A 12,362-nucleotide genomic window follows, 5' to 3' on the forward strand; every position below is an offset into this window, starting at 1 on the left:
AATAACCCCATTAAAAAAATGGGATACAGAGCTAAACAAAGAATTCTTGCCTGAGGAATACAAAGGACTGAGAAGCACTTTAAAAATGTTCAACCTCCTTAATCATCAGGGAAATGCAAATCAAAACAACCCTGAGATTCCACATCACACCAGTCAGAATGGCTAAGATCAAAAATTCAGGTGACAGCAGATGCTGGTGAGGATGTGGAGAAAGAGGATCACTCCTCCATTGCTGGTGGGATTGCAAGCTTGTACAACCACTCTGGAAATCAGTCTGGTGGTTCCTCACAAAATTAGACATAGTACTACCAGAAGATCCAGCAATATCTCTCCTGGCATATTCCCAGAAGATGTTCCAACTGGTAATAAGGACACATACTCCACTATGTTCATAGCAGCCTTATTTATAATAGCCAGAAGCTGGAAGGAACCCAGATGTCCCTCAACAGAGGAATGGATCCATACAGAAAATGTGGTGCATTTACACAATGGAGTACTACTCAGCTATTAACAACAATGTATTTATGAAATTCTTAGGTAAATGTATATATATGGAGGATATCATCCTGAGTAAGGTAACCCAATCACAAAAGAACACACATGATATGCACTCACTGATATGTGGATATTAGCTCAGAAACCTAGAATACCCAAGTTAAAATTTGCAAAACACAAGAAAATCAAGAAGAAGGAAGACCAACTCATGGATACTTCATTCCTCCCTAGAATGGGGAACAAAATACCCATGGAAGGAGTTACAGAGACAAAGTTTGGAGCTAAGGTGAAAGGATGGACTATCCAGTGACTGTCCCACCCAGGGATCCATCCCATAATCAGCTACCAAACGCAGACACTATTCCATATGCCAGCAAGATTTTGCTGAAAGGACCCTGATATAACTGTACATTGTGAGGCTATGCCAGCGCCTGGCAAATACAGAAGTGGATGCTCACAGTCATCTATAAGAGGGAACACAAAGCACCTAATGTAGGAGCTAGAGAAACCCACTTTTGGGTTGGAGGTTTTGTGGACAGATTGATGTCTTTCTTCCTCCTCTGGAAGTCCTGCTTGGCTACAGGAGGTGGCCACTTCATTTTTTATATCCTCCTCTTGTAGGAATCTCAGATGTCCTGTATCCTCCGCCTTCCAGGGCCTCAGAATGGAAATCGGTGGGGTCCTCTCTTAGAGTTAGCCTTAGAGTTAACCCCACAATCAAAACAAGAGACTTAGAACATTACCTCATCCCTTTCAGTTTAATGACATTTTAACAATCATTTTCCCTTTTTTGGATTCACATAAATGAAATTACTCAGTGCACAGTCTTTCATGTTTGTATTTCCACTTCCTTTAATACTCATTTTTGTTGTTGTGTCTATCAGTAGTCTATTTTTATTGGGGAACAATATTCTCATAGTATAGACAGATTTATGTATCAGTTCATGGGTATTTATTATTTATTGTCAAGTCTTATGTATTTTGGATATTGATGTTATGGACTAGGTATTATTTATCAGTCTTTCTAGAGTAAAAGCCTAGTTTGGAATTTCTGGTTTGTGTGATAGGTTGGTAAGTTGTGGTAGGTAAGACATTGTCCAACTGTTATCCAGTGTGGCCTTATTCCTTCATACCCAATATCAACATGTGACAGTAGTTAGCTATTCGATCCACAGTTTATATTGTCAGGCTGTTTTAGTTTCAGGTATGCATTTTGCATTTAGGGATTAGCATGTGACTAAGAAGGCTTCTCTACTGAGACAAATAAAGGTGCATTTTATATGAGCTTTTCATCTGGTCAGCCACCAGCACAGGCTTGAAATGTATAATCCTGGTTTTATTGTTCTGAAATACTTTCCTTTCCATAAAGTAAAATATTAAAATGGGCTGGTTTCAGTCTGCCATTTAATACATCTCATCATGAATCTTTCATTTGATTCTGTGTCATCCTTTCTCTCTTGGATAAAAATGCTTTTGTTTCCTTTTTGGTTAATAGACTTGGAAATTGTGTGTTTTCTTTCTTTCTTATGCTTGGAATGAGCTAATAATAATTTCTTTTCTGATTATTCTTTTCACTCCAATTCTGTGTTATATAAGGCCTCCAGAGCTGTTGAAAATTTACTGTTTTTAGATGATGTACAATGTTGTAAAAATAAACCTTTCCATTTACTGAAAATAATGTATTTCTAAAGATGTATGCCACTGAACTACAGGTTTAATGGATAGGTTTGGCAGATAATGGTTAGAAATCTGCCTATAGTTCTGTGAGAAGGGTAGCTACCACTACACAATAGGGATATATATTTCTGAAGTGAGCATTTTGTTTGCTTTATTGTTCACAAAAGGGTGTAAAATGTAATGTGTCTATTCCTGGATCATGGGATCACATATCTATATAAGATGCCTGTTCTGTTCACAGTCCACATTTATTATAGCAGAAAGCAAAACCAATAATTTAATTATTCAAACTAGTACCTATGATACTAGTTGATAACAAGCTTGTCAATTTTCTGAATTTTTCTCCCAGTGGGATAGACTTTGCTGTTACTGGCCAGGAACCTTCATGGTGAGGTACCTTCACATTCCTTCTTGTAAGAGAGCTCTTTCCTTAGCTGGAATGTAAAAAAAAAAAAATGTGGGCCATTGTGCTTTTTCTAGGGAAGCAGACATGGCCAGCTCTTACTTGCTGTTGAGATCTTTCCTCTTACAGATTGCTTCTTCTTCTGGATTGTCAGGATGCAAGGCCTTCTTGTTGAAATCTTTGGTGCTCTTCTCTATGGAAGCATTTACTTTCTGCACTGCTAGTTTAATTGTGGCCATGTGAGTTGCTCTGACCAGTGAAATGAGCCAAAGTGACATTTATCATGGGAAGAAACACCCTTCAGGCCTCCTTGCTTCTGGCAATGTGTATGAGACAGATCCTCTGTGAACCTCTAAAGACCATGTAGGAACAAGTGCACCATGCACAAAATGCACATGTTAGCTGGCAGTGAACATCGCAACTTATCCTGGAACTAATTTATTGTTTTAAGCTGGTGAGATTTGAGGACTATTTATTAATATAATATGCATCTTGTTCTGACTCATACATAGTTTCTTATTTCTTGAGGAAAGTTTCTTACTTCTTACTAAGTATGTTGAGACCTTTAGTGTGGGATACCTCAGTTTTTAAGAGTAGTTTCGCTAGCAGTCTATAGAATGGGAAAATATCTTCACTCACTCCATATCTGACAGAGGATTGATATCAAAAATATATTAAAGAACTCAAAAAACTAGAAACTCAAAGAAACTGGACATCAACATACTAAATCACACAAAAATGGAGGAAGATCTAAACAAAAAGTTCTTGACAGTGGAATCACTGAGGAACACTTAAAGAAATGTTCAATATCCTTAGCCATCAGGAAAATGCTAATCAAAATGGCTGAGATTTCATCTTACACTTGTCAGAATGGTTAAGATAAAAAACTCACATGACAACTTATGCTGTGAGGATGTGGAACAAGGGAAACACTCCCCCATTCCTGATAGTAGGGCAAACTTGTACAGGCCACTATGGAAATAAAAATGACCATTCCTCAGAATATTGGAAATCAATATACTTAAAACCACAACTTTACCACTCTTGGGCATATACCTAAAAGATGCTCTATCCATAAGGGCACTTGCTCAACTATGTTCACAGCAACTTTATTCATAATAGTCAGAAGCTGGAAGCAATTTACATGTCCCTCAAACAAAGAGTGGATAAAGAATATGTGATACATTTACTCTATTAAACAATGACATCATGAATTTTGCAGGCAAATGGGTGGAACTAGAAACCATTATGCTGAATGAGGTAACCCAGACTCGGAAAGACAAGCATGGTATGTAATCACTTATAAGTGGATATTAGCTGTAAAGAATAACTATACTACAATCCAAAGTAGATAAGTAGGAAGGAGGGCTCAAGGGGAATACATGAATCTCATTGAGAAGGGTAAGTAGAATAGACATCATGGGTGGATGGAGGACTGCATGGGGTTGGGGATAGGAACAGGAAAAATCAGGTTGAGGAAGGACCAAAGAAAGGAGTACTGGAAAAGACAATTAGAATGGGGACATGCATCTCTGGGACAAGCTAGAACCCTAGGGCAATAGAAATTCTTAGTAATCTGTGAAGGTAACTCTACCTAAGACTCATAGCAATGGGGATATAGGGAATATGGAGTTTGAACTGGCCATTTCCTGTAATCAATCAAGACTTCCAATGGAGGTACTGGGACACCAAACCAGCTACAAAACCTTCAACCTATATTTTGCCCTCACTACAAGATGTACACAAGTAAAGATGGAGCAGAAATTGAGGAAAAGGCCAGCCAATGACAAGTCTATCGTGAGACCTAAGGAATGAAAAGGAGTCCACCCCAACACTGTTCATGATAGGAATATCATGATATTGATACTCCACTTGCAGACAGGAGTTTACAATAGCCATAATCAAAGATGCTTCACTTAACAAGTGATGGAAACCAATGCAGATATCTATAGTTAAACAAAAGCATAGACAGAGGTTGGGGAATCCTGAGGAAGAGGGAAGGAAGGCTTAAAGGATTGAGAGGAGTCAAGGACACGTCAAGAAAGCCTACAGAACCAACTGACCTGGCCCACAGAGACTAAACCACTAACTAGGGAACTTACATGGAACTGACCTGGGCCCTCTGCACATATGTAACAGTTGTGCAGTTTTGTCTTCATGTAGGGCTCCTCTCTGACTCTGTTGCCTGTCTTTGGGACCCTTTCCCCATACTGACTTGCCTCCTCTAGCCTCAGTAGGAGAAGATGTGCCTAGTATTACTGCAACTTGGTGTGCCAAACTGGTTGATACCCATGGGAGGCCTCCCATTTTCTGAGGAAAAAGGGAAGAGAAACAGATTCAGAAGGAGAGATAGAGGAAAAGATTGGAAGAATATGAAGGAGGTGAGCAATGTAAAGTAAATAAAAATTAATTAATTAATTACAAGAGAGAGAAAAACAAAAAAAGAAAGAAAAGAGTGGTTTCTCTGTAGTGGTAGGGAAAAAACTGCATCAAACATTAAGAGTTTATTATATAACAAATAACTGTTTCTGAAAAATGAGAGAAGCCATTTATAGCTGTGGAAATCAAATTATCTAAATATCTCCAGACAGTAGAATTTTATATGACTTGGTTGTAAACAAGTGTGGGTGATGGTGGATGACAGACGAAAGACCCTGGGAAGAGTGGGTAACTAGATAGACCTGACTGTTGGCCACCTTTGAAGGGTGGCTTCTGTGTGACTCTGCTTTCAAAGTGGCAAACAAAAACAAAACAAAACAAAACAACAACAACAAAAACAAAAACAAAAACCAGACTATAGATGAGCTGGTGAGCATGCCACAACTCATCCCAATGGATAAATAGAATTTTCAGCTCATTGATATATTTATCCAACATGACTCTATTTCCCCATTTCCCTTCACACAAATAGTGGTCATATTAAAGTTAGCAAGGCATTCTTCCAAAGATAGTAATGTTCACTAACATCTTATTGGTGGTCCCAGTTTTCTGAACCCTATTGCTTTCAGTGACCATATCAAGACAATGTAAAATGAGTGGAGCTCTAAGTTCCCTGATATGATAGGGTTGAGGACTCTTCTCATTACTCCATCTTTCAATGTGTGATGCTTCTACATTTTCAGTGGCCCAAAACCACATCTGCACATGTTTTACTAGAAATTTCCTAGTTATGAAGTAGCCATGGTTTGTCTTTCTAGCAGTGATTAAATTTATTTTTTAAATGCTTATCATAGTCATGCTACAGTACATTTAAGAAAAGTGTAGGATTCTCAAGGACTATTTGGTTAAATTTGGTTTCTGGGGATTATTTTTTAAATTTTTTGAAGATTAGGAATTATTGGGTGGGTTGGTATCCCCCCTTCCTCTGAGAAGTCCTGACTGGCTACAAGAGGTGGCCACTTCAAGGCTCCATATTCCTGACTGCTAGTAGTCTCAGCTAGGCTCACCTCCATATCCTCCCAGGAGCCTCCCTGTCCCAGGTTTCTGGGTTAAAGATGGAACAGATATTGAGGGAATGGCCATCTACTGATTGGCCCAACTTGAGACCCACTGCATGGAAGAGAACCAACTCCTGACACTATTCATGATACTCTACTATGACTGCAGACAAGTGCCTAGCATAACTGTCCTCTGAGACCTTCATCTAGCAACTGATGGAAACAGATGCAGGGATCCACAGTCAAAAATTAGGTAGAGCTCAGAGAGCCTTATGGAACAGTAGTGAGAAGGATTGAGGGAGATGTAGGGGTCAAGGAAACCACAAGAAGATCTAAAGAGCCATTTTTCCTGGGTCCATGGGCACTCACAGAGACTGAGCCACAAACCAAAGAGAAAGAATGGACTATACTTAGGTCCCCTAACCATATGTAGCAGATATGAACTTGTTCTGTATATGGATCCCCTAGCAAGTAGTCCTGTGACTCACACTTTGTTCCCTATCTTTGGATCCCTTTTTCCTAGCTGGGCTGTCTTGTCTGGCCTCAGTGGGATAGGTTGCCTTTAGTTCTGATGAGACTTGATGTGCCAGGGTGGGCTGGTATGGGGGCGGGGGGAGAAAAGTGCTACCCTTCTCTGAGGAGAAGGGAGGGGAGGAATGGGAGAAGGAGTGAGAGAATGAGACTAGGAGGATAGGATAGAGGAGGGAGGAGGGAAGGGGTACTGCAATTAGGATATAAAGTGGATAAATAAATTAATGAAAAAAGTTATGGTGATCTCAAAATTCTTAAAAAAGCATATACTTAGTAGCACACTTTCTATGTAAACAAAGAAATACATGAACGTCTTCAAAATAAGTTTTGATTATCCATAGAAAGCCCAAACTTCACAAAGACATACCCAGAGTAAAATGTCTTTCAAGTGGAAAACTGTAGTCAGGGCTTCTAAGTGGCTGTGGGGGATTATCTTTACAAAGAGATTTCAATGAGAGGGTTCAGAGGGCTGTGTGAGTATCCCTGTTTGATGGTCTCCAGGGGCTGGCATCTGAATCTTCTTATGAAAACTAAATGTGACATGATGCCTACCTGGATGGAGGGGAGGTGGTAGGCCTTTTCCCACTCCAACAAGGAGGCATGAGAACTTTACCAGATAAGGATGACGTGATAGTACCATATTGAAGGGACAACATGATACAAAGACCAAAGTATGAGAACAGAGATGACTGCTAGGAGAAAGACATAGGAAAATGATGAAGAGATATTCACTTATGTCTAGACAGTACCACTAGCCTAGAAAGTGGTCTTTATGGAGCCTCAAGGAGAAAAAGAGCTCAGTGCAGGACATCACTTATACCTGGTGTCAGCTGGAGGCAGAACCCATATAAGGAAATCTGTTGCTTCCTTCCTGCTTAGAGGCAGCAAATACAAAAGTAGGGCAGCACACATACCTTGGTTCTTGTCTGTGGTGTACTGTGGATCTGCAAATCTAGAAATCCTGGTTCAGCAAAAAAGTGCTAAACTCCTGTGTCCTCTTTCTGGGCTGCTCTCTTTCATCACTCTTCCTTCCCAGGCACATGAAAGGAGCCATGCCAGGAAGGATCCTTCTGATAATATAGAGAAGCCAGACTTCTCCCACTTTGAAATTGTGAGTTCTTGCTGCTGTGGTGTTGCAGCAGCAGGATGGCTGGGCACTACAGTACCCATAACAATGTTTAGGGCTTTTATGTATTACTAGATCTGTTGGCAACAGCTCTCTTGCATAACTACAGTGACTGCCCATTTTTCTCATGCAACAGCCAACATTCTTTAAAATGTACTGTAAGCCTGCTACTCAAAGACTAGTACATGGACTGATAATGTAGTATCATAGCATCACTTCTGAGCTATTAAAAATGTCAAATCTCTGGAGCCAGTGAGATGGCTTAACAGGTAAAGGCATCTGCCACCAAGCCTAAAAACTGGAGTTCTATCTCAAGGACACACATGGTAGAAAGAAATAACCAATTCCTACAAGTTGTTATGTGACTTCTTCATTCCATGTGTACAACTATAGGCACACAGACACACAGAGACACCTATACACACACACACACACACACACACAGACATATACACACAGAGAGACACACAGAGACAGAGACAGACAGACAGACCGACAGACCAACAGACAGACAGACAGACAGACAGACAGACACACACACACACACACACACACACACACACACACACGAAAGGCATTCACACATCCTAAAAATGTAGTGTTTAAAATATGCCAAATCTGAAGCTCTACCCCAGATCTGCTAAGGCAGAATCTGCATGTCAACAGTCTTCAGTTGACTCAATGATATTTAATGTATGGTCTAAAAAGGACTGATCTACAAATCCAAACTCCGGTTCTCTACTTTAGCCTGTGGGCTAATACTTACACTTTTCCTCCTAAAGTCCATGACATTATTTGAAGGGACTTGCCTCATTTTGCTTGGAGCCTTAGCACTAGCTACCCACCTTTCGTTGACTACTGTTTCCCAAACATCTACAACTTGATCCCTCTTTATTTTAGGTGAAACCTTCATATCACAAGGCCTGAATTTAAAATACTATATCTTTCTAAAAGCCTTCCAGACTTGCTTACCTTGCTCTGTCTTAATGTGTCTTTAAACCAGATGTGCACTGTTTCTTGTTTGGGAATGCCAGTTCTCCATGCACAGGAATCTTTGTTTGTTTTGATTACTCATATTTTCTTATAGAATAATGCCTGGGACTTTACAGACAAACAATAACTGTAAGTTGAATATATTGATTATTTAATCTTATTCAAATGACCAATATCTATGAGTGCTTACTATGATTAAAAATCTCTGCAAAACATATAAGTTTATTAGAATATATATTTTAACTAATAAACTCACTGGGCAAAATATATAAGCCATGCTAATGGAGATAGTGAAACTTTAGCCTTTTACAATTTTGATAAGGTATGTTTTAGTTTAAATAATCAAATAAGTTTTTTAATACTTTGCTTTTTTTTCTTCTGAGAGGCAGAAGAAAACAAGAAAAAGATTAATTTAATGCAATTTTATCAAGTCAAATGTCTAAAAGTGATGCCTACTTCCTTGTTACCCAAAGAAGCTAGCCTTACCTTTTGTTCTCTGTTTTAAATACAAGTTTACTTACTCATAACCTAGGAAGTTGTTTCTGAGAAAAGCAAAATATGACCACAAAGTAAAACAAAAGTGGTTTCTTGAATGATATGTGATTTTAAGAAACAGCATTGATCATTTCCACAAGTTAAATGTAAGAAAATTAGAAGAGACATTCCATGACTTTTGAGACTCCAAAATTATAAAGGCAAGTGCTATAGTTGCAGGTTCCTTTAGCTGTGTCTGTTGGGTTCTGTTCTGTGACAATTATGTGATATAATTATTAATTATGAGGTAACTCTGAGTGAGAGAGAATGTTGCAAGGGGTGTTATTAAGCAGAAGAGAAAATTGTTCATGGCTAAGCAGGAGTGACTAGGAGGGTATACAAAACTGGGTTGCCAGGAAAGAGGCTGTGTTAAGAGAGTTGTATAGTCTTAGATGAGCTGTGATTGGTTAGTATGTGTATGAAAAATAGGTGACAGATAGGAGGAACAAATCATGAGAGAACCAGGCAGGCTTCTCAATTAGGTCTCTGGTTCTGTCCTTTCTCCAACCTCTGTTGATATTACAGCAGTAGTTGTTGCGGGGAAGTGAGGAAGCTAGGGTAAAACAATACTCTGAGGTTTTCCATGATCTATTTCTGGTCACAGCTGGAGTGACCTTCTTTCAGTAATTTGTTAACTTTTTAAAAAAGATTCATTTTTTGGTTAGTTTATATTGTTGTTCCACCTATAGGATTGCAGATCCCTTCAGCTCCTTGAGTACTTTCCCTAGCTCCTAACCAATACTGCCCCTGGAGCTCGTGTCTCTAGCTGCATATGAGTCAAAAGATGTCCTAGTTGGCCATCAGTGGAAAGAGAGGCCCATTGGTCGTGCAAACTTTATATGCCTCAGTACAGGGGAATTCCAGGGCCAAGAAGTGGGAGTGGGTGGGTAGAGGAGTGGGTGGGGGAGCGTGTGGGGGACTTTTGGGATAGCATTGGAAATGTAATTGAAATAAATACCCAATTAAAAAATATGGAAAAGAAAAAAAGAGATTATATCAACGCTAATCCAATTTAAAAAATCTTTGATATAAAAAAAGATTCATTTTTATTTTTAAAGTGTGTGTGTGTGTGTGTGTGTGTGTGTGTGTGTGTGTGTGTATGTGTGCAGGCACCTACTGAGTACAGAAGAGGGTATCAGACCCTTGGATTGGAATGTACAGTTAGTTTTGGGCTTTCCAACAAGGGTGCTGAGAAACAAATACACATCCTCTGCAGGTGTGATATCCCAACAATTTCTTTTCCCTGCCCTCAAATACAAGAATAAATGTATGGTTTGAATCAAAACTTTTCTATTTTCCATTAAGTTTGTGTTGGCTACTTTTATGACAACTTCAGTCATCTAAGAGGAGGGAACTCCAATTTTGAAACTACTGTTATAAGAGTGGGGTGTAGGTAAGCTTGAGTGCATTTTCTTTTTTTTTTTTAATTTTTAATATTTTTATTACATATTTTCCTCAATTACATTTCCAATGTTATCCCAAAAGTCCCCCATAGCGCCCCCCACTTCCCTACCCACCCATTCCCATTCTTTCGGCCCTGGCATTCCCCTATATTGGGGCATATAAAGTTTGCAAGTCCAATGGGTCTCTCTTTCCAGTGATGGCCGACTAGGTCATCTTTCGATACATATGCAGCTAGAGACAAGAGCTCCGGGGTTCTGGTTAGTACATCATGTTGTTCCAACAATAGGGTTGCAGATCCCTTTAGCTCCTTGGGTACTTTCTCTAGCTTCTCCATTGGGAGCCCTGTGATACATCCAATAGCTGACTGTGAACATCCACTCCTGTGTTTGCTAGGCCCCAGCATCGTCTCACAAGAGACAGCTATATTTGGGTCCTTTCAGCAAAATCTTGCTAGTGTATGCAATGGTGTCAGCGTTTAGAAGCTGATTATGGGATGGATCCCTGGATACGGCAGTCTCTAAATGGTCCATTCTTTCATCACAGCTCCAAACTTTGTCTCTGTAACTCCTTCCCTGGGTGTTTTGTTCCCAATTCTAAGAAGGGGCACAGTGTCCACACTTTGGTCTTCATTCTTCTTGAGTTTCATGCGTTTAGCAAATTATATCTTATATCTTGGGTATCCTAAGTTTTGGGCTAATATCCACTTATCAGTGAATACATATTGTGTGAGTTCTTTTGTGATTGTGTTACTTCACTCAAGATGATGCCCTCCAGGTTCATCCATTTGGCTAGGAATTTCATAAATTCATTCTTTTTCATAGCTGAGTAGTACTCCATTGTGTAAATGTACCATAATTTCTGTATCCATTCCTCTGTTGAGGGACATCTGGGTTCTTTCCAGCTTCTGGCTATTATAAATAGGGCTGCTATGAACATAGTGGAGCATGTGTCCTTTTTACCGGTTGGGACATCTTCTGGATATATGCCCAGGAGAGGTATTGCTGGATCCTCCGGTAGTACTATGTCCAATTTTCTGAGGAACCGCCAGACTGATTTCCAGAGTGGTTTTACAAGCTTGCAATCCCACCAACAATGGAGGAGTGTTCCTCTTTCTTCACATCCTCGCCAGCATCTGCTGTCACCTGAATTTTTGATCTTAGCCATTCTGACTGGTGTGAGGTGGAATCTCAGGGTTGTTTTGATTTGCATTTCCCTGATGATTAAGGATGTTGAACATTTTTTTCAGGTGCTTCTCTGCCATTCGGTATTCCTCAGGTGAGAATTCTTTGTTCAGTTCTGAGCCCCATTTTTAATGGGGTTATTTGACTTTCTGGAGTCCACCTTCTTGAGTTCTTTATATATATTGGATATTAGTCCCTTATCTGATTTAGGATAGGTGAAGATCCTTTCCCAATCTGTTGGTGGTTTTTTTGTCTTATTGATGGTGTCTTTAGCCTTGCAGAAGCTTTGTAGTTTCATGAGGTCCCATTTGTCAATTCTCGATCTTACAGCACAAGCCATTACTGTTCTATTCAGGAATTTTTCCCCTGTGCCCATATCTTCAAGGCTTTTCCCCACTTTCTCCTCTATAAGTTTCAGTGTCTCTGGTTTTATGTGAAGGTCCTTGATCCACTTAGACTTGACCTTAGTACAAGGAGATAGGAATGGATCGATTCGCATTCTTCTACATGTTAACAACCAGTTGTGCCAGCACCATTTGTTGAAAATGCTGTCTTTCTTCCACTGGATGTTTTTAGCTCCC

This window comes from Mus caroli, unplaced genomic scaffold (assembly GCF_978045245.1).
Source record: "Mus caroli unplaced genomic scaffold, Mus_caroli_1 scaffold_1, whole genome shotgun sequence".
NCBI classification, from domain to species: domain Eukaryota; kingdom Metazoa; phylum Chordata; class Mammalia; order Rodentia; family Muridae; genus Mus; species Mus caroli.